This window comes from Lynx rufus, unplaced genomic scaffold (genome assembly GCF_022079265.1).
Source record: "Lynx rufus isolate CCGP_SWC_20201006 ecotype Redwood Valley unplaced genomic scaffold, mLynRuf1.p SCAF_17, whole genome shotgun sequence".
Lineage (NCBI taxonomy): Eukaryota > Metazoa > Chordata > Mammalia > Carnivora > Felidae > Lynx > Lynx rufus.
Genome location: NW_025814831.1, coordinates 36,865,227 through 36,889,250, shown reverse-complemented (window position 1 = coordinate 36,889,250; position 24,024 = coordinate 36,865,227). Strand labels below are relative to the sequence as shown.

The following is a 24,024-nucleotide window of genomic DNA, read 5'->3' as shown; positions in this document are numbered from 1 at the left end:
CAAGGTTACCATGTAGAGCAGTCATTGCCAAGCTTGATTTTGCAAAAAGCAAGAGCCTTTCTGAAGTTGTTGAGGATCCTCAAGAGGTTTCGATTTATCCTGGTATGGCCTTCCCACCAACTGCATGCCATCAGGAGAAACACTTGTGAAATTAAACAATGATGGGGTGATGGGACTCCAAAAAAGGTTGGAAATTCTTGATGTAATAAGGTTGTACTGCTAAGAGTAAAGGAAGAAGTGCCTTGTCTTTATGATGACTAATTTGACAATCGCAGGGCTTCATTTGGTTGCTGTTGCCAAAGGAGGAGGGAGGAGGAAGAAAAGACAGGGAGATGAGGGGCGGAGGGAGAGGGGCCTCAGTTGTGACAGTTCTACTAGACCATAAATTAAGCTAATTATTAGTATCAGCTGTTACTTGTTATTTAATTCAGTAGCACCACTCTGTAATTCTACAACTCGTAAGTTGGCACAGCGTTTTGTAATGGAGTTGTATAAAGATCCTATATAAAATTCAGCTTACTATTCTTGTTATTATATTTAGGAGTCACCTGACCAAGCTGGCATTGATTATGAATTAAGAAGATAAACTTAAGGAAGAGGCTGAGAGGAAGCCGATGTTTGGCTAAAGGTTAAGTAGGATGAAATCTGCAATAAAGCCAAAGGTGTGGGTTCTATTTCTGATTTTGTCATCATTTTGACCTTTTGGGATGGAGATGAAATGAAAATGTTTGTCTTGTATCTACCCACCCAGGATGTGATAGAGAACTCTGGGAGACTGTAGGAGAGAAACAGAGACTCCCCTAAATAAATGCATTAAGTAAATGTCAGGTAATACAACCCTTGACAGTCTTCTAGCTACCACACTTTGAAAAGCTATTTATTTAGGAGACAGAGGACAGAGAGGCCTGGAGTTTCAGATTGATACTCCTGCAGGGCACCTATATATATTAGAACACTTCCAGAATTATGGGTAAAATAAGTCCATGGGAGCAATAGGCAAATGTCTTTGTGTCTCCATAGTGACTCTTCCTTCTAGCATTGAAATTTTTCTTTGACTATTCCATGTGAAGACTTATGAAAAAATATAGTACTACCTTTAAAAACACTTTATAAGGAATTTTTTAAACAAATAAAAATAATATGTAGAAACACTAGAAAGCAGGATCATATGAGCCAAATTCAGACCTTCAGTAAATATCTAGTGAGCACGAATTACCTTGTGTGCCAGGCACTGTGCGTAGATCTAAGATTGTAGTGGTGAGTGATGTGGACAGGAATGCAGTTTCCATGGAACTTAAAGGCTGAGTACTTTCTGGGTTTAAGAGAGGGAGGTCTGATCATCTGAAATCTGTTTTTTGTAAGTAGGCTAGACCAAAGTAATAAGTGGGAAACAACTTACAGTGGTTCAGTATTCAAGCCGTGGAGAACCAAGTAGGGGTGCTACCCTGAGTTCATCCCAGCCCCCTGCCACCTTATCCCCCACCTCTATTCCCACTGGATTTTTGGCAGCTGAAGGGTCATCCCTCTGGGGTTCCCCAAGGCTCATTCAGGCAGGTTGGTCAAGTTTCCTGCCTTTCTTTGCAGCCCATTCCCCAACTTGGTTCACTGGGATGTCAATGAAGGAAAACCTTGGCAGTTACTTCTGTGTTTACTGATCCTAATTTTGGAAAGTGTTTCTGAGAGGAAAGGACAGCCAACGTCATGAGTTTCCTATCTAGAGGCTCCATCTGCATCTGAAAAGAATTGTAGCTTACTGGCTTGCTTGCCTGTATGATATAGCAGGGATAATAATGGGGGGCTCTGGCAGTGGAGGATGGCTCAATCCTTAGTGGACAACCCTGCGCCCACACAGTTGCTCAGGCATCACAGAAAGAGGTGGCACAGTCCTAGCCCTTGATGGATTTGTAATCTAAAGTTAACATTTTTTACATTTAAAAGGAGAACTTAAAAATATGCAGGTTAATTCCACTTCTTAAATATTTATTAATTGCCCTTAGCTTGGACCATTAAACACTCTCTTTAAAACCCCATCTTTCTTTGCCCTCTCTAGTGGAGTGTTCACAATAATAGGTTTTTCCTCTTTCTTCAAATGTTCTTCTACAGCATTTCCCTTTAAACTAAACTAAGGAAATATTATCATAGCTGAAATCTTTCCCTATTCAGCTAGAAATGAGTATTTAACTTAAAACAAATTGCAGGTTAAGCTTTAAAGGGCCATTAATTAGTAATGGTACCAGAGGAGCAAGGTGACTAGATGGCTGAAATCAGGCAGAACAGCCTAATTTTTGCTTCTTATCCCGTGTGACATTTGTCCTTCAGAAGCACGTTAGATGACCGGATGAGCTTCCTTGCTAGAATTTCAGCATGGTGCCAGGCACATACAAAGTTCTTAGTAACTGTTCTCTGCCCTTTCCCTTTTCTCTTCTCCCAGTAGCCACCGTGCCTTCTACTTCATTATGAAAATGATGGCTTAAACTCCCTCAACCTTTCTCAATTTAGAGCTTATCTCTTTGGCATTCCTTTCCTGAGATTCCTCTAATAGTCTCCTGCCACTCCCAGGTTCCTCTGTGGCCCTGCTATTCCAGTAACCCCTCCTCTACTGTGTATCTTCATTCTCTCCCTCTGATGTTTCCTTAACTTAGTCAGCCAATATGCTCTCCCTTGAAGTCCAACAAAACTTTCTCTCCAAACTTTTTTTGCCTAAGTTACTGGCTGTTTTCTACTATCTACTGGACCAAGCATCTTGAAACAGTGGTCTACACCCACTCCAGTTCCTCATCTAAAATCTGCTCTTTACTTGTTGCAATCTGGCTCCTGCAGTCACTAAAATTGCTTCCCCAGGGGCACCTGGGTGGCTCAGTCAAGCGCCTGACTTCAGCTCAGGTCATGATCTCACGGTTCATGAGTTGGAGCCCCACATCAGGCTCTGTGTTGACAGCTCAAATCTTGGAGCCTGCTTTGGATTCTGTGTCTCCCTCTTTCTGCCCCTCCCCAGCTCATGCTCTCTCTCTTAAAAAAAAATAAACATTAAAAAAATATTGTTTACAAAATTGCTTTCCCAGAGACCAGTAATGATCTCCTATTTACCAAATGTAGTGGCCTCTTCTCATTCCCCTTCCGCCTGTCTATGGCATGTGATGTACTTGCCCACTCCTGATTAAAATTTTTCTTACTGCCTTTATCTCTATTTGCCATTCTTTATCATGTGTGCTCTTTATCATCTCCTTTGCCAGGCTCCATTCTTAGCTGCTTCTGTTTTTCTTTCGATCTGGATGTAGTAAGAATTACCTGGGGAGCTGTTTAAAAATCCAAACCCAGATTAAATCCAATGAAATCTGATTAAATACACCCCAACTAAGTCTGATTTCCGATCCCACCCAGAAATCAGATTTAATTGATCTGGGGTTGGACCCTGGCCTTTACTTTTTAAATGCCCCTCAGATGATTCTCAAGGACTGCTAGAACTGAGAACCATAGCTCTAGAGTATCTACTTCTATCTTTCTTAGATTATTCCTGATCCATAGACCCAACATTTTAGTTCTTTGCTGAGCTTCTCAGCCTTAATGCTCCATGGCACTTCACTTTCTAGATGGTCCAGTCAAACTCATGTTCCCAGTTCTAAGAACCTCTTCCTCTGTGTTTATAGGGTTACCATTCTCCCAAGCTGGAAACCTAGAAGTCATCCTAAAAAACTCCTTTGGCTTTCCCCCCTCAATTCACTTATTTGCCATGCCCTATAGATTTTGTTATTGGCCAATTTAAATTTTTTTAATGTTTTATTTATTTTTTAAAGAGAGAGAGAGAGAGAGGGAGACACGGAATCCAACGCAGGCTCCAGGCTCTGAGCTGCCAGCATAGAGCCCAATGTGGGGCTCGAACTCACCAACTGTGAGATCAAGACTTGAGCCGAAGTCGGTTGCTTAACTGACAGAGCCACCTAAGTAGCCCAGTTGACCGATTTTAAATCTATTCTCGCTACTATCATCCAGTGCCCCATTTTAGGACATTACTGCCATAACTTCTTACCTGACTTCTTACCTACCTCCATCCTGCACATGCTAGCAGGCAGATCTGACTGTACCCACTCAATAACTACTACTGGATTTCTTTTACCCAAGAGTAAAGTCCAAATTCCTTAGTGAGGCCCTCACAATCTGGCCCCAGTTCTCTAAAACTACTCTCCTCTGCCCTAGATTCCCACCCCATCATGTTCCCCATAATGCAATCACGGTTCCTCAATCATGACATGTGTTCCTTTTTGCCTTTGCTTATACTACTTTAAGACTGGGTTCAACTCAGATGTTCCAAATGAAGAGACTATTTAAGAGACGCGGGCAAGGTAAAGGGAGACCACAAGAGTGTTTAAGACATTCAGACACTAGCAGAGTGGGAAGCTCTTATCTTCTATAGGCCCAAAGGGCCAAGGAGATGAAATACTGTTACCAAAGCCCAGTGAGAACTGGAGGCCATGAGTAGGAGCTGTGGGTAGGGAGAGTTGCAGCCCCTGCCAAACCACAGTGCTGAATCAGGGAAGGGACAGTGAATAAATACCCCAACTCTCTCTCTTCCTGCCCTCTTATCTCTGGCAGATGTCTTGGATTGGCCAAACTCAACTAAAAGCCAGCCAGCCACCAAGGATGGTCAGATGATTCAGTCTATAGATTATAAAGCAGGGCAGAGAGAGGCAGAGAAATGGATGGTGGTGTGAGGGAGGGGGAAATTAAATGGAGAAATTAATGGAATGGAAATAAATGGAATTAAACGGGAGATTAAATTAACCACATGAGCCCCCATTATATATAGTAAAATCCCTTGTATCTTACAGGACATGGTTCAAATGTCGCCTTTTATGTTGTCTTCCCTCATTTTCCAGCCCCAGGATCCAGTTATTTTACTCCCCTATGCTCCCTCAGCTGTTGTTATGTCTATGTTACTGCAGCTATCAGTCTGACTTATGATACAATTATTTATGTATCTGCATCCATCTCTTGCATCATATTTCGTGCTGCTGGAGGAAAGGGATAGTACTTCATTTGGTGCAGTCTTTTGCAGGTAACAGGCACTCAATAACTGTGGGTTGAATTTAATTGTGTTTTCATGTTATCTCCTTCTCCGCCTCTGTCAGGGAGATTCATACCTACTTGTAAACCATAGTGGTCACATTTTTTACATGCCCACTTTTCAGAAGGGTTCCTTTTGGTCTCCTTCAGCTTCTTGCTTAATTTTCTCCTTCTACTTACCACGTTTCTTAGCTTAGATACTTCAAACTCAGCTCACCCTCAAACTGGGAATATTGCTGTCACTGACCCTGGGAAGTGTCTCTAGCTTTATTCCATGTCTTAAGTGGCACATATAAACTGTTTTTTTTTTCCCTTTAATTTATGCATGCGCCAAGCCTCAAAATGAAGTCCCAGAACCCAATTTTTTATTCTTCATTGGACTTTAAACTCTTCTGAATAGAAGTTATGCTTGGCTTAACAATGTTTTGCATACAGAAAAGGCTGTATGTTGCTTCTATTCTTTATAAATACCAATAGCAAGTACAGCTAGCATATTTTTACTATGCAAACACTATTCTACATTGATAGTTTGGATGCACACTGGTATGTGACTTTGAGATTTTTATATGAAAAGAAGTATTTTTAGACCCAGTAAAAAATTATTTTACATCTGTGATGTTGATAATGCTAGAAATAATGGCAAAAATGATAATTGCCATAGAAGTTCTGAGTTTTCATCTCAAATACTGTACTTTTCATAATAAGTTCAATTTTGCCTTTTTTTAAACTTTCTTTTTCTCTCCTTAACATCCTCACTCCTTCCTCTACTTTCTTGAGCATATGTTGCATAGTTATTACAGCTGTTTTTAAAAAATGTTATTTATTTATTTATTTATTTACTTTGAGAGGGGGGGGGGAGCAGAGACAGAGGGAGAGAGAGAATCTCAAGCAGGCTCCATACTGTCAGTGCAGAGCCTGATGTGGAACATGATCCCATGACCTCGAGGTGATAAATGAGGCCATAACAAGATGCTCAACCCACGGAGCCACCCAGGTGCCCCTATTACAGCTGTTTTAATGTTTTTATCTACTAATTGTATCACATATCTGCTTCTATTGATTGATTGATTTGTTTTCCTCATGATGGGTTGAATTTCCTGCTTCAATTTGCATGCCTGGTGAAAAAAAAAGAAACATCAATAAAAATAGTAGATTCCAGGTATTATGAATTTCACATTGTTGGATGCTTGATTTTTTCCCTTCTTCCTTTCCTTCCTTCTTCCCTTCCTCCTTGTCTTCCTTTCTCCCTTTCTTCCTCCATTTCTTTCTTTCTTTCTGTCTGTCTTTCTGTATTTCCTTTAAATATTTTTGAGTTATGTTCTGGGACACAGTTAAGTTACTTGGAAACAGTTTGATCCTTTTGGGTCTCGTCTTTAAACTCTAAAAGGAGCTGAGCAGCCTTTAGAACTAAGGGGTAATTTAGCCTACTAAAGAGGCAATACTTCTCTGATATTCAAGCCAATGCCCAATGTGATAGAAAGTTTTTCCATTTAGGCTGTTGGGAATGTGAACTATTTCTAGCCCCGTGTGAATGCTAGTAATTGCTCCTTTCAGGTATTTTACTGCTTGGCCTCAGGTAGTTTCCTTAAACATGTATGTTGATTAGCACTCAGCTAAAGACTCACAATGGTGAGCCCCTGCGGATCTTCAGAACTCTCTTTGTGTGTAGCTTTCTTCTCTCTGGTAATCTTTCCTACAAATTCTGGCTGTCTTAGCCGATCTGAGTTCTCACCTCTGTCTCTTCAACTCAGGAAAACTGCCAGGCTTTGTTGGGGTTCCCTTGCCTGTGCCGTAGCCTAGACTCTCTCCAGGTGGTAAGCTGGGGTGATTGTAGGTTCACCTCATTTAATTCTCTTCTTTCAAAGATCACTGTCCTCTGCTGCATGTTGTCCAATATCTAAAAACTATTGTTAATATATTTTGTTTGGTTCTCATTTGTTTAAATAAAGGGTAAATCAGGTCTCTGTTATTCTATCATGGCCACGAGTGAAAGTCACAGTTTTGACCTTTAACTGGGGAATGGAGAGTTATATCAAACCAATTTTGTGTCAGAAAAATAAGCTAGAGTATGCCCATGGCCCAGCCATTTATCCTCTTAGCTTTACTTTCCTTGCCTGTAAAGTGAAGAGGTTGGTCTATATGCTCATGAAGTTCTTCTCTGGTTCTTAAATTCTGTAATTATATAATTAAGCATAGGTTTACCTTTGCCGAGAAAATTGATGTATAGTCTTCAAAGTGATAGTTTAAAGATCCAGATCTATGGAACTTTCATTTTGCCATAATAAAGTAAATTTAGATGATTTCTTTTAATAGGTGAAGAAGGAGTCTTAAGTTACAAGCTTAGGAAGGACAGTACAAATCCCATAGTGCACACCTGTGAAATAACCATAATTTGAAAAGGGGGAAATGTAGAGGAATATTCTTGTTTCATTATTGTTTACAGAGACTAGGTGTCATGAATTGGACATAGTAAGCGGCCGGTAAATATCTGTTGAATATCTCAGTGGCACTTGAAGCCATTTTCCTAACAGAGAAAAGTAATTTAGAAAGCTTCCACTATAGCAAAATTTGGAAACAAACAAAAAAATCTATCCATATTGGGATTGGTTAGTGGTACATCCATGTAATGAAACATTATACAACAATAAAAATACTGAAGCAGAGTGGTATGCACTAATACGGAATGCTTTCAGAACTACGTTGTTAAATTAAAAAATGAGATCACTCTATAAATTTTTATACTCATGTATTTTCTAATAAAAAAGACTTAAAAATGAGTTGAAAAAGCGATGTGTATAGTAGCATATTATTTTACATAATACATACTATGTATAAATAAAATCTGTTTTAGGGCTATATAATTATCTAGAAAGGTACAGAAATTGGCATCTCTGGTGCCTCAGCAAAGGAGGACGAGGGGACAGTGTGGAGGAGGGACTCACTTTCCCTGTAGGCCCTTTTATATATACCCTTTGGATTTTTTATCATGTGATATGTCATCTCATTTTAAACCTGCTGCTACTTGATACCTATCCGTCTATATCTATCTATCTATCTATCTATCTATCTATCCATCCGTCTATCTATCTATCTATCTATCTAATATTTTTTTCTTTTTCAGTAAAGTAACCAAAATTCTCTAAAAAGTGTTAGCAGTCTGGGAAAATTTTCCCATTTCTAGATTACTTGTTTAAAGGAGCCAGATCACACCCACTTTTTTCTGCTATTACTCCAGGGCACCTCTATGGCTATAATTAATTTCCTATTCCTTATGAAAAGAATCATCATGGTAGATACCTAAGTGACTGGCATCTGGAGCATCATGCTTGTTTGAATATGGGTGTGTGAGAGAAAGAACAAGGCCATTTGTTTTCATGATCCTATATAGTATTTACGGCGTTTCATTAACTTTTGTTCTCTAACCCACCCTTCTTTCTGGCTTCCAGAGGCGCTACCAAGAAAACACAGGATGTAGGAGCTGAACAGTGAGGCTGTGTGATTCACAAGACATTAACTTGTAGCCAGCTTGCTCCTTTCCAGTGCTGCAGGTAATGTGTAAATATGTTTGGAAGAGTGCAATAACACCCAGAAAGTGGGGATGCTTCCTATTATGTTTTAGGAAGAGAATTACGCGTCTGGCAAGCTATCTTAAAAGAATGACTTTTAGCCGTAACCTGTGTGTTCCTACGAGTGTCTGATGCACCTCATGTAAAATGCACCCAACTATTTCCTGGAGGATATTGGAAGATATTTGGAAACATATGTGCAAGTCCCAAAGTAAAAATCCAAGGCTGATGCAAGTCAGAAAAGGTGCTAGGGTTTGCTATTACACATGCCTAAGGCATTTTCTTCTGACTCAGTTATCTGCTTTAAAATTTCTGGCGCTGTTGCTGGTTTTGAATTCTTGAAATGCCAATATAGCAAGGAGATAGTTAGTGCCAGAAAGATGCCTCAAAAATCTAACTAGCCAATGAAAAAATGTGAAGAATAACATTCCTGACTTCAGGAGGCTTATTTTTGTCATATGGGAGATATTATTGTGTAGAAATCATTGTAACACATGAATAATAGGAAGGAAAGCATTGCCATTGAAGGGGGAAAAGTTATTTTGATATAAATATACAATACATTTTGATACAAATACATAATATAACATATATATGGTATATATATGGTAGTGTTTTTGGTGGAAAAAAAATATATATATATGGCAGTGCTTTTGGCAGGAGGAGTCCTGCTTTCCTCTCCAATCTGAGACAAAGATCAAGAATTTAACAAAAGGGCGACACTACCAATAGTGCCAGATCTGCCAAATAAAAATGCAAGATGCTCAGTTAACTTTGAGTGTCAGATAAACAACAAGGAATTTTTTTAGCATAAATATGCCTTATGCAATATTTGGGACATACTTATACTAAAAAATAATTTGCTGTTTATCTGAAACTCAAATTAAGTTGGACTTCCTCTATTTTACCTGCCAATCCTAGCTGCTCATTGAGGAGGAGTAGATGCATTTTATGTTGTCTTTCCCTCATCTCTTGGTTCCTCATGGTAAGATGAGTTGCTATTGACATGCTCCACACGAGTAGAATCCAACAAGGAGTGAGAATACAGTTGAATTCTTGCTATGCTGCAGAGGCAGAATGGAGGAACAGGCTACAGATGGACTTACCTCAAGAACAACTGTGAGACCAATCTCCTTCTCCCCCCACAAATAAACCACAGGCATGTATATGCCTTTACCACATAGGATGAAAGTTGAGCCTTTTAATTTGGATATTAAAGGAAAAGGTGACTCCTGAAGGCTTGAGGACTTGAAGAAATTCCATACTATAGAAATTCACGGAGGGAGTGAAGGTGGAGGTTTCATAAGTTGGGTCAGTGAATGCTGGATGTGAGCTGGGGTGCACCTGCTATGTGGAGTCAGACTGAGGGAGCTCCTGGTTTTATGCCACACTAGCTTCCAGAGATGGAGAACATGGAAGTGTGAAGATAAAGGTAGTGATTGGGATGCATAGGTGGGTTTGTTAAATGAACTGTGGAGGGTCTTGGAGACCATGTTAAATATTTTGGGCTTAATCCATGAAGCAGTGTGGCTCTTCTGAAGCTTTCTGAGCAGGAAATGTCATGATCAGTCTTATGCCTTAGGAATATTAGTCTGGCAGCTTTTTTTTTTTTTTTTTTGGCAGTTCTTTATAGAGGGATTGTGAAGGGGGGAAAGAGTAGAGACAGGGTGATCAATTGAGAGGGGGTACAGTCAAGGTTACTGATAGCCCATATGGCATCTACATGTGAATTACAAAAGGTACCTCCCCTGGGGGGATGCAGACCAGGGCACTCATTTTGGCAAAAGACTGTGCCAAGGCACATGGTTTGGTGACTAAATCAGGGGCTAGATTTTAGCTAACCACTATAATAGTTGGTTAACTTACACTAGTGCCTTAATGCCACAAAGATTTATTCCTTGCTCATGTCACAGTCTGGTGCTTGTAGGGTGATTCTCCTCCTAGTGGACCCTCAGGGATACAGGTAACCCATCTCTATCTTATAATGAGACCATCTGATCTTCAAAATCACCAAGGAAGGAGAAGAAAGAACTGGAGGTTCTCACAGGGGCACTTATAACCAGATTAGGAAGTGACTTAATACCATTTCTGTCCACATCTTGTTGGCCAGAACATGGATCCAACTTGACTAGCAAGGAGGCTGGGAAATATAAAGGATGAGAGTAATTTGTGCTGCTCTGAGTCTAGAAAGCATTGGAAGATGACTCTAGCATTTGAAGAAGATTGTAAGGATATTATGGGAAATCTGATGCATTTTATTCAACTTTCATTTCAATTATAATAAAAAAAGTAATATCCTTTCTCTTGTGCAAGCCTTTTAATGAGCATCTGTATCTAGCAGGTTGGTTTTTCTAGAACTGTATAGGTGGGACGTCATGAGTTATAAATGCAGAAGTTACCTCCAGACATCATTATATGGTTAATGCTACTCTGCCAGAGCATGACTGACTTAAAGCTAAAACTATTAAAAAATTATATATATATATACACACATACACACACATATATATACGTATCTAGATATATACGTATCTAGATATATAGGTATCTACATATATACACGTATATATCTAGATACGTATATAGCTGTATATACGTATCTAGATATATAGATATATACGTATCTAGATATATAGATATATAGATATATATACGTATATAGATATATAGATATATACGTATATAGATATATATAGATATATAGATATAGATATACATATATATGTATGTACGTTTAGATATATACATATATATATGTATATACGTATATACAGATATATACGTATATATATGTGTGTGTGTGTATATATATTTTTTTTTTTCCAAGTTAGTTTGTATCTGTAAAAACTTGTCTTCATCTGCATGTGATATTGGAATTTAGATTTGTTGTGAGGAGTGTAAAGTTTATCCCAGGTCCTTTGGTGGGCAAAGTGGCAAGTGGTAATTGGGAGACAATGAAGAAAGGATTAAAAACTCTCCTACTACAAAATCAAAATTATCTGTGTGCAATCCTGTTTACCAGAGCTCCAGTTAGCCTCTTTGTTACTAAGTTAAGCTCATAGAAGACAAAGGTACTCTTTGAATATTCAAATTTTGATTGCAGAGTCTCAGACAATCAAAATAGACCCTGACCAATCAGAATTTTGCCATATTGGTGAACACTGGCCCTGATATACAGTCAAGTACACTTTAGTTACAAGATCATGAGGAATCATGCATAGTTTAAATAAATATTTGAGACTCATCCCTATGGTTTCCATGTGTCTTAGACTTTCCAGGAAAATTCAGATTTTAAATAACAGATTTAATTGTTAGATTTAGTTTCACTCCATTTGGTGACTGAAATATGGTCACTACAGCCATATCTATCTGAGAGAAGTTAGTAAATGCATTCATTGTAAGTTGGAGGGGAGAACTAATCAAGCACATTTTGTTTTAGAGGCACACAGAATATTAAAAGTGAAAGGGCTGCATAGATTGTTTTATTAGGCCCTCATTCTTAAAATGAAAAATACTCCTATAAAAGAAAAGACAAAGTTAATTGGATTTCTTCTGTTATTTAGGAATATGGACATAAGTATGTATAAAATTTCTCAGGATACTGTAAAAATAGCTATTAAAAGGTATTACAACTTCCTTGGAAACCATTTGCAGGCTCTAACAATACATTAGGACAAAAACTACTTTTTTTTTAGTCAAATCCTTTCTGCTGAAATAGTCACATTCTCATTCATTTATTCATTCATTAATTCATTTACTGTTGTTTGAGCATCTCCCATAGGCCGAACACTAATCTAGGCACTGGGGATACAATGCTGAATCCATTCTGGCTCAATGATCTTTTGTTAGGATTTTGATTTTTTGAAAACAAAACATTGAGCCTGTCAGAATGAACAGAATATTGGTTTGGGATCAGAAGACCTGAATTCTACATGTGATTATACTGAACTATGAATTATATTAATGGTATCAAATAACTAGTCACCCAAGCCCTAAATCTCCTTCATCTTTAGTCACTTTTTCACCTCGTAAGTTACCACATTCTTCACAATTTCTAAAATTTACTTCCTGCTGTCCATTTCATCTTCTGGTTGTTCTTGTTTAAATTATTTTCTCCAGGGCCATGCAACATGTGATTGCGTAGGTTATCTACTGCATGTGGCAGAGGCCTTAGTGCTCACCAAACATCTCCCTTGTTGTTACGTCAGAGCCATAGGACTTCTGTTGCCACTATTTATATATTAGATATTCATAAACCCTGTGTTTCAACACCTGATAGAATTAGCTTTTAATGAAACTTGTCTGTAGATTAGCTTTTAAGATGTCTGTCTTAAAAATATAAAATAAAATATTTGTCTTTCCTATGTGAAGACAGTTTTGTTCCATTATCATAGGGCTTCACCTTTTTGCTGATTTTTTTTTAATGTTTATTTATTTTTGAAACAGAGACAGAGCTTGAGTGGGGGAGGGGCAGAGAGAGGGAGACCCAGAATCGAAACAGGCTCCAGGCTGTGAGCTGTCAGCACAGAGCCCGACGCGGGGCTCCAACCCACGAACTGTGAGATCATGATCTGAGCCGAAGTCAAACGCTTAACTGACTGAGCCACCCAGGCACCCCCGCCACCTTTTTGCTGATTTTAAAAGAAGCTATGAGTGTTGCATTTACATAACTCATGATTTCTTCCAAGCTCACTTTGTGACAACATAAGGGGAGGGCTGAGTTATTTCGTTGGTGAGAAGCTAGATGGTCCATGTGGAGACAAACTCCAACAGAGTCCACCTGACTTCATAAATAAAACATTTACTGGAAACAATGCATTGGAAAATTAGCAAAGACCAATGTGGAGGCTGAGATTGAGTTGAGTTGAATTGATAAGTACTGAGAAGAGGACAGAGTGGTAAGATCCCTATGTGAATATTAGTGGGATGAGGAGAGTTATAGAAAACTGAAGGAGAAAGTGAGGGAAAAGAAAACAGCAGGATGTTAGAGATGTAAATTCCGTGTCTACCCACCCCCTACTTCTGCTAAAGTTTGCCATGCTCAGGCACATAGCCCCTGCTGAAAGGGCAGCCATCACCACTTTGACACAGTAGTTTGGACCAGAATTAATACCTGACTGAAGGCCAAAGACCTATTATGTGACTTCGTAGAGAAAGACATGAAGACCCAACACAATTTCCCTCTGTGGAGAATGTGAATCAAGAAACTGAGAGTTTGAAAGTTAAGATTGTGTCTTATGCTATGAAAAAGATGCAGTTATAAGGGAACAAAAATCGTGAGCCTGCACAAACCAAAAGGTAAAACAAAAAATGGAAGTCAGTTGGTACTGAGAGAAGAGCAGAAGAGCAGAAAATGACATGGGGACCGTGAGAGGGATGAAAACATGGATCAGCAGATCTCCAGTTGCCTCAGTGGTTCAGCCACAGGATAAGTTTTGGTTCATGTATTTTGAAATGAAAACAGTTCAAATCCCCTTTTCCTTGGAGTAACCAAGTTACTTGGTTCCTTGCACCTTAAAGAGCTCAGGTAAGTTGGATGGACTTTCAGCCATTTGACGGAAGTGCCCCCAAAGACAGGGAGTGTATTTTAAACTAAAAGATCTGAATTCATATTCAGCCTTGAATATGAATATGTTGGCTCCACTTGACCCAAGGTACACGAGTTTACGAGTAGACTTGTAAACTGTGTCAGCGCCGTTTATAGGGTGTTGTTTTTAGAACCTTTACTCTTTGTTTTAAATACCAACACTTGTGTTGTAGAATGTACTGCAAAACTGAAATGACATTCAACCTTTGGCTCAGGAAATCTTGTCAATCACCTGTTTCTTTTTCTTCCTGAGATTCTGTTTTCATGTCCTTTTGACTTTGGATGTAGATCAGATAATAATAATAGTGTCCACAAAGGCTTGCTTTAGCTTAAGGTTTTTGTAAAGCTATAAATGGCTAACATTTGTTGTGTGCTCTGTGCCAGGTACTGTTCTTAAGAGCCTTACATGTAATAACTCATTTTATAATCATAACAATCCCGATGAGGTAGATAATATCATTCCCATTTTACATGAATGAAAAAATGACACATAGTTTCAAAAAGTTTCCCAAGGTCTCATCGCTGTTAAGTGGCAGTGCTTGGATTCAAATACAGTTAGAATCTACTTTCTGAATCTACTCTATACTGCCTTGTCCTCATGGAAACTAGAAGATCCCGACTAACCAGAGGTTACGAGTGCTTGATCCCCCTGGCAGTTATATCGCAATGAAAATTAATTAACTCATTCAGCAAGTATGATACACAGTGGTCATCAAGACAGAGAGGCAGGGTCTCTGCCCTCAAGGGACCTTCTGGTGTTTCAGACTTTTGTCAGTTTGGTTAGAGTTAATCTTCCCCCTCCGAATCTAATTTTCCTTCTGGTAAACTCGTAAGATAGAGTTTTTGCCCCTGTAACGCAGAACCTTGGAACTTTGGTGATGTTAGCAAGACTCATTCTTATTGGAGTAAGTATTTATAACATATTGACAGTGGTAACTTTTTTTTTCTTGGCTGGAATTTTTCTCTCTGAATTTTTTTTTTCTTTTGCACCTATCCCATCTTTCCTCAGTCTGTATCTCCCCCCATCTCCAACTCCTGGTCTGTATCTTTGTTTTTGGTTTAAAATTTTTAAATAGAGTAGTATGTACTTGTCTTTGTTACATTTCTTTCAAATCTTTTTGGATTAATTTCTCTTTTTGTGGAGCATTAAAGATCTAACTTAACACAATTTATCAAACTACTATGGTATTGTATCAGGATTAGTTTCCGTGGCATGTAATAGAAAGATTTAGAAAACTATGGCTTAAATAAGAGAGAAGCTTATTTATTTATATATTTATTTATTTATTTATTCACATGAAAGAATTTTGGAGGTGAGCAGCCCAAGACTGCCATGGAGGTTCTGCAAAGTTATCAGGGAGTCAGGTCCTTCCTCACTATTATGCTCTCCCCAAGGTTTGGCTATCCTCCTCATGGTCCAAGATGGCTGAAAGGGCCCCCGTCATCACATTATGGCCCGGGATGCAGAGAACAGGTAAGAAGCGTATATTCCTTTCTTTTTATAACTTTTTAAAATGGTTGTCTTTATTTATTTTAAGAGAGATAGAGAGCAAGCGGAGGAGGGACAGAGAAAGGAGGAGACAATCCCAAGCAGGCTCTGCACAGTCAATGTGGGGCTAGAACTCACAGTGAGATCATGACTTGAGCTAAAATCGAGAGTTGGGCACTTAACCAAGTGAGTCACCCAGGTGCCCCAATTTTATTTTTTAAAATAGAAGTCCCACACAACATTTCTGCTTAGATCTCAACAGCCAGAATTTAGCCATGTGGCCACACCTATGCAATGGAGACTAGAAAATACTCGTTTTTAGCTAAGTGGCAATATGGCCATCTGAAAATTGGGGGTTGGCTCTTATGGAAGAATGAGAAAACAGAAAAAGGGATATAATTGGAGTCTCTGCTACAGGTACATTACATATAGATAAAAATTTATTGATTCATTTTTATAAACTTGATCATATTCTTAGAAGTAACACTCAAGTTGTTAATAAAGATAATGAATTTAAGGATTTTCCTTTTATTATTTTTTTTACTTTATGATAATATAATATCGCATATCATTGCATTTATCACATCTAAAGTAACCCACCTAAAATTAGTTTATGCAAAATAGGGAATATATTAGAAGAATATTGGGGGGAAACTTTGGAAGGGACAACCCAAAGCAGAAGGAAAGGCAGAGATTCTGCCAATGGTCAAGAAAACCTGGAGCTGAGAACTCCAGTATAACAAAGACACTTTCTTCATCTTCTCCTCTTCCCTCTGTCCATTGACTGTATTTTCTCAGTTCAGAATGTGTTTCTCCACTTGGCCAAAAACAAAAACAAAAACAAACAAACACCACCACCCCCCTCAAAAACCAAAACATGTCCTATGACATCTTCTAGATTATATATCTAGCTGAGACTTGCGATGACCTCTCTTACAAAGTCTAAAAATCTTGGAGGACTAGCTTCATTGGCCCATCTTGGGTCAAGTGTCCACTTCTTGACCAGTTAGTTGTGGCCAAGGGCCAGTCAGTAGTAACAAGGCTTTTCGTGCTGCCATAATATGGTAGATGTGTGGAAATGGGAGGAGCAGGTACTGGCTATACAATTGTATAGGCTACACTAGAATTATACATGCTGGAAAAACACAGGTCAGTGGTCTGAATTAAAAAGGAGAACAGGATCTATGATAATGTAAAAAAAAATTGATTTAGCTATGAATAAACACCATTTGATAGATCTGCAATATATGGAATGTTTATTAAGTGTCGGGCATTGTGCTGAGTGCTTTTTACATGTTGAGTCATTTATTCCTCACAACTCTATGAGCTAGAGATTATTATCCTCTTTTACAGATGGAAAATCTGAGCTCAGGGAGTTTAAGTAACTTGTCCAAGAACATATTGCTAGTAAGTAAACTACATTTGTTTTAACTTCAGCATTTTTAACTACCAGGGTAATATACTGACTGTCTCATTGCTTCTCTGTCTTCAGTTGGAAACTATGGTCATGTTTTCAAAAAAAAAATTTTTTTAATGTTTATTATTTTTGAGGCGGGGGGGAGGAGCAGAGAGAGAGGGAAGGAGACACAGAATCTGAGGCAGGCTCCAGGCTCTGAGCTGTCGGCACAGAGCCTGATGCCGGGGCTTGAACTCACAAACTGTGAGATCATGACCTGAGTCAAAGTCAGATGCTTAACCAACTGAGCCAGGTATCCCAAGAAACTATGGTCATTTTTGATGAAACAGTTATTAGTTATTCCCCCCCCCCCCAGTTCTGCCTTAACAAAGCTATGTGAACTTGATGAATCTTGTAGTGTATCTGGGTCTTAATCTCTTCATCTGTAAAAAGACTGGGTTGTATTACATTAATTTCCCCCCTTGTTAGTGCAGGTAATGTTTTATTTTTAAAGGCAAGAGTACGAGCTATGATATGAAAACAATTTTAATTCATCTAATATTTTTGAGTGTTTGAGTCATATCTGTGTTATGAACTGTGATGAAATTAAAGATATACACGATGTAATTTCTGCTTATGGTGTTACAGAGCAACAAAGAGAATTATTATTTTGCAGAATTAGAAGTCCAGAGAAGAGTAGCCTTTAGGAGTGATACAACCTGCAGCTCAAACATATCTTCAAGGGTTTTCCTCTTTGCCATCTTCAGTGTGTTGACTTCATTTTAAGGTTAATTCCTCTTGTGTTTGTTAGATTGCTGCCAGTGGCAATCTCTATTATGCGCTGACTCATTGTACCTGGTAAGCGAGAATCCTCTCCTCTAAGCAGGGAGTAAAAATCCTTTCCTTCAGTCTGATTGGGCCAGTACACCCCAGGGCTATAATGGTTTTCAGGTATATTAGGATATACCTGAATTAGAATTAGAATTAGAATTAGAATTAGAATTAGAATTAGAATTGCCTAAAACCTAGTATAACCTAGATTCCAGGTCACGCTGCAGTAAAAAACAACCCCAAATCTCAGTGGTTTAAACAATAAAGGTATATTTTTTTACTCATGTATCCATCCTGACCTGATGAGGATGGAAGGTAGGGTGTTCCCATTGTCCCCTTTTAGGCATGTAGGCTGACACAGGCTCTATCATCTTCAATAATACTTGTTTTGAGACTGGGGAAGAGTAAACATTGTAAGAACTTATACTTGCAATTAAATTCTATAGCTGGAAGTGATACATACCACTTCTAACTACAACCCTCTATAGACTGGTGACTATAACTAGTCACATGGTTCAGCTCAACTGCAAGGGTAGAGTTGAGCAGTAGGGATGTATGTGTGAAAATGTAATCTTTTTATATGCAAGGAAAGAGGGTAAGCAAGTCTCTACCATACTAGGGAATTAATTTATTGATTGACAGGCTAATTCAATTGCCCTTGTATAGCTAGAGGTTGGATGGTTACCTAAAAAACAAACAAACATAACAAAAAACGAACTCTATTAATGAGGAAGGAATAGGAGTGGATGTGAATAATTAAATTATATGATGCTTTATCTCAATGAAGAAGACAGAGATTTCAGCCATGGAGGAAAGTCATAGAAAGAGATAGTTTCATTAGTCTTTAAATCAATCACTTCATTTACTCTTCTGATTGGAAAGATTGGATCTTCTCTTTAATGAGTGGGTGTAGACTGAATTTCTATTTAGGGAGTTGGTTCACAGTGACTTTGAAATGTTTACTGGATTTCAAAGTATAGACTGTTTTTCCATATCTCGTTTTGGTTGCTGGCAGTGGTGTGTCAAGCTGGCTAGATTTATAGTTTTAAAACAGGCAAAGAACCAAAATTTCTCTAGACCACCCCCTTTATTTTACAGATAAGAAAACTAAGGGCCAAATGGGTTAAATGATTATCTCAAGGTCTACATTTTTGCATGTAATAAACAGTGTTGCCTTTTGAATGATCTGCAAAATGGAATCCTCTAAGTAGATATATCTAGAGCAGTACTTAGAAAATAAGGACAATTAAAGATTATGAAGACAGTTTCCATGACTGACATTCAGTTGTTTCACATTGGTCGAGATGGAAACATTTCTAAACGATCTGGTAAGTAGCTAATGCTGAGAACCTCTTTAACTCTTCTCTGTGACCTCATAGATTCCATTATAATAACAGGATCTACTTCAAGGGTTGATTTGAGAATTAAATGATGGAGGCAAGAGTTTATCATGGTACCTGACACTCAACAATATTACACTTCGGCTATTATTTTTATTATAGTCATTAATAAAATGGTAGTAGTAAACTTGAAACTAGTTCCTGCATGAATGTTCACAACTTTGGAAATGTGATAATATTCAAGTTCATTAACTTTGATCTAGCTAATCTCTCAATAAAATGGCCACTCCTGTATTCACTTTAACTTTCATTTTCATCTTTTTCATTGTCTAATGGTTGACAACTTCTTGCCCCACCCGCAAGACCCCACAGCTCTGGTTGATGACTAAGAATTTGACGCAGGCTGCGTAAAAGAATGTAACATACCGACAAGGTTCTATTAGTTCTTGGGATAATATGACATAAAGAATGTTCTGCACATTCTCTTGCTGAGCAGAACTTATCTGTTAAGTTTTCAGATAAGCAAAGATGGGTCTAAAAGCTAGTTTGTGAAGGAAGGTTGGAGGAAGTGGTGGAACACTTGTACTTGCTTAAGCAAATATCAGAAACTAGGAGTGACGAGAAGCAGAGGCAGGCAGCTGGGGTGAGAAGAGAGAGTGAGGGGCCCGAAGAGCAGCAGTGGGTGGTGGGGGACGGGCAACTGGAGCTTGTGGAGAAAACATCCTTTGATAGAGATGTCTTCTGGTGGCTAGTAATGTTTAGAACCTTCTGGAGATACTTGCTCTCTCAGAAACTTAACCTAGCAAGAGAAAGGCAGAGTTTTAGTAATATTCCTCTCTGGAGAGAGTAAAAGAAATGTATTTTTTAAAAGCTGGAACTGTTGGGAATTTTTTTTTGGAAATTCATCATTGGCTTGGAACTCAGTGGGTAAAGGTTTGTTCCAAAAGTCAGTTGTATAACTGATACTTCAGTTCTGAGGTGGCAGTTCAATCTTGGGCACGTCCTGGAAAGGGCTTTGTTAACAGTGTTTTGTCACAGGGTGAGAAGCACATTGCCTCATCACAACACAATCAGAGCTGCTAGATAGCTAGTTTCTGAGTATATTCTAGAGACACCCAAGTTATTTGGCCTTTTAATATGTAATATACTATCCTACCAAAGTGCACTAAATCTTGGACAAACATTCCTAGGAAACTTTTTATTAAAAAAAAATTTTTTTAATGTTTTTATTTATTTTTGAGACAGAGAGACAGAGCATGAGCAGAGGAGGGGCAGAGAGAGAGAGAGAGAGAGAGAGAGAGAGACACAGAATCCAAAGCAGGCTCCAGGCTCTGAGCTGTCAGCACAGAGCCTGACGTGGGGCTCGAACTCATAGACTGTGAGATCATGACCTGAGCTGAAGGCTGACACTTAACCGACTGAGCCACCCAGGCACCCCTAGGAAATTTTTTTTTTTTTTTTTTTTTTTAAGCAAAAGCAGGTAGAGAAGGTAAGTAATTTTTTTTTTAATTTTTAAAAGATTTTATTTTATCTTGTAAGTTTATTTATTTTTTGAGAGGGAGAGAGAAGGGCAGAGAGAGAGAATCCCAAGCAGGCTCTGTGCTGTGAATGTGGACTCTGAGGTGGGGCTTGAAACTCACAAACAGTGAAATCATAACCTGAGCCAAAATCCGGAGTTGGATGCTTAACAACTGAGCCACCCAGGTGCCCCAAAAGATTTTATTTTTAAGTAATCCCTGCACCCAAGGTGGGGCTCAAACTCACAACCCTGAGATCAAGGGTTACATGCTCCACTGACTGAGCCAGCCGGGTGCCCTGAGAAGATATGTATTTTAATTCCTACGTTTTTGGAAAGGAAAAATGAAGGCCAGATAAAAAACTGGATGTCTTGAGGCAAATGTAAAATAAAGCTTTGAAGTTGGAGATCTTAAAGCATTATATAAGGTAAGCTTTAAAGTTAAACATGCTTGGTAAAATATTTTTAAACATGCTGTTTAAACTAAGAAGTAAATATCCATCTCACCTCTGACTTCTAAAAAGTATCTAGAGTATGACTTATAAGACTTCAGCCTTTACCTCATCTTACTTTGGCATAAACCTAAAATTTCTGTTCATTTCCAACTACCAAAGCTTGTGGCCCTCCAAGCAGAATTCCGTTCTATTTGTAAGCTTGGTACAGAAACCTTTTTAGTGGAGGACAGCAACCATGCATTCAGTAAAAAGTTGTTGAATATGGATATACAAGCTCTCTGAACTGGAACATAATTCTGATTACGCTAGTATATTGTTTTTGTGTGACTTTAGATAGGTCACTCTACTTTTCCCTTAGTTTTCTCTTCTTACAGGGAGATAACAGCCATAAAAACGATTGTAAACTACTTTGCTGAGAGCTTTTTCGTTAAAGGACTGACAATAAATATCAGAGTCACAAGGTCCAGCAAACCCAAGAAGCTGAGCTTATTGAGGGCAGGGAACTTTTTTTTCTTCTTTGGAAATCAGTAGTTATCTTATTTGTTTTTTCTGTAATACAGTTCCTGGCCTATAAAAAGGTCTCAATAAACACTGTAAATTTATGAATGTTATTAGGCAGATTGCAGTCTTGGCAGACCAGTGCCTTGTAAATCTCTTTTCTGTGATCTTTTTCATACTCGGCATCTAAAACGCCGCTGCTATTTGTTCTGGGATAAGTACCTAAGCAAGGCACTTAAAAATACCCAAGTCTAGAGAAATAATTTTTCTGTCCTCAGGGCACCATCTCGCTTTCCACGGTACCGCGCTCTAGGCTTGGGATCTGGGTCCGGAGGCTACAGGGAAGAGTTGGGAACGGGAAGCTCATTCTCCGGCCGTCTGATTGGTCGGCTCGCACTCCACTCACATGGCTCGCGTCTTTGATTGGACCTCGTGGCACCCCCTCCCTCGGCCCGCGACTACTTTGTGTGCCGGGGCTGCGCGCTTAGGTCCTCCGGCTCAGCTCACCGTCTGGGCCGGTCTGACCTAGCTCTTCGGCCCACTGCTCTGCATCGCGGGCGCCAGGAATTTCCCGAGTGCGTGCGGGTAGGAAGCATCCTAGGGAACCCCTCCTCCCCAAAGTTCTCTTTCCCGTTTTGAATAAACTTCCGCTTCAAAGGGGCTGTCGCAGCCGCGGGTCGGGAGAGAGGCTAGGCATCAAACTCAGGCCCTTGTGGGAGGTCTTTCTGTCGGGGCAGATGTAGAAACAGTTCTCACAAGATAAAACAGGGCTCCGCTAATTGCATGTGGGTGCGATGCCATTCTGTGGTCACGCCGCTAGCTGCAGCCGAACGGCCAGACCTGGGCTGCAGGGGCTGAGCAGCAGCGATCACCTCTAAAAAGTAGCAAGGAGCCTGCTTCAGTACTAGTGCTCCTTAGGGCCGCGGGCTGCACTGGCATGGGCCAGTCCTTCCCCCGGCTATCGAGAATATGGCATTCCCGGGAGATGGCGCTCCCGGGAGTGGGGAGTTCGGCTCGACTCGCCCCCAGCAGTCTCCGGCCTGCAGGCAGTAGAGGGCGGCCTGTGCTCGTGTAGGAGCCGGCGCCCTAGCGCAGTTGTTGCCCTGTTGGAAGTCTCCCGGTCCCTCTGTGGCCCGCGGCTCCCTGGCAGCGGATGCTGCAGCTACGCTATCCACGGCTCAGCTAAAAGGGGGCGGGAAGAAACCGTGGCACATGCCAGGGTCGCCGTAGGTGGCAGCCGCCGGCGCATGCGCGCCCTCTCCCAGAAGCCTGTAACGCTGAGGGGCGCGCGCCCCCACCCGCGCGCGCACGCTTGCGCTAGCCAAGGCTTCCCCGCCTGCGCTCGTTGTCAGAGCCGCTCCGGCGCGTGCGCGCGTTATCTCCGGCAGACCCCAGTAGCCAGGTTCCCTAAGCTCCAGGCCCCCGCCCCACATCGCCCCCTCCCAGCCCCACTCAACCCGTCCCCTTCCTCTCCTCGCGGAATGGGGCCGGCGCTGCTCGGGGTCGCGCGCCCGGGACCCGGCTCGCGCTCGGTCTCGCGCTGTCAGCGACTGCCCCGCTCGCGCCGCCTCGCGCTCTCGCTCAGTCAGTGGCGCCGAAGGCTCCGTTAAGCGGCGGCGGCGGTTCCTGTTTCCGTTTCTTCGTCTCCCTTCAGTCGGGAGTAGCATCCTCCACCCAGCCACCCCTCCCACTCCCCAACGGGGCAGCTGCAGCTGAGGGCTGTGGCGGCGGCGGTGGCGGCGGCAACTGGGGACGGCGGAGACCGCCTCTGCTCCCGCCTCGGGTAAGGGGGCGTTGGGAGCCGGGCCCCGCGCGCCTCGGGGTCTGGGGCTGGGCTAGCGCGGGATCCGAGGAGGCTCTGGGGATGTGACTGGGGCTGTCGCCGCTCTTTTCCCCCAGGCGTTCCCCGGGCCTGTTGCTGCAACTGCTGCTTACCCAGCGGCTCCCGGAAAAGTGGGGAGTAAGCCCCCGGGACGCTCCGGCGCGGCCCGGGGGCGCGAGCTGAGGGTGAGGGGCGCCTGCCTCCGCGGGTGTCCTCGGCGTCGCGCATCCTTGCTTCGGGCAGGGGCCGAAGCCGTGGAGAGGAGAAGGGATGATGGGGGCGGGGGTGGGAGGTGTCCCTCTTCTCTCCTCTCCACCTACCTGCCCTTTTGCCAGCAACTCGTTCCCTGTAGTCACGGACTGTGGGGAGAAGGATGCTTGTACGTTTCCGGCTTTCGTGAGGGGTTCTCTGGCCAGAAATCGGGGAGTGGACCCGTACAAAGATCCGCTCCCGGCGAGGGGCC

The 24,024-nt window shown here is 40.9% G+C and overlaps 1 protein-coding gene across 5 annotated transcripts in view; it reads left to right on the top strand.

Annotated features, from left to right (window-relative positions):
- Positions 1-24,024, top strand: part of FUT8 (fucosyltransferase 8) — a 409,669-nt gene that overhangs the window by 72,469 nt on the left and 313,176 nt on the right. For 2 of the 5 annotated variants that reach the window (XM_047079496.1, XM_047079498.1), the window contains 3 exons: positions 542-662; positions 8,508-8,609; positions 15,610-15,688. The gene's annotated coding sequence lies outside the window, so the exon portion shown is untranslated. Of the gene's footprint in view, positions 1-541; positions 663-8,507; positions 8,610-15,609; positions 15,689-22,230; positions 22,325-23,311; positions 23,523-24,024 lie in introns of those variants that run through there. The other 3 variants (XM_047079500.1, XM_047079501.1, XM_047079499.1) reach the window with 3 other exon arrangements.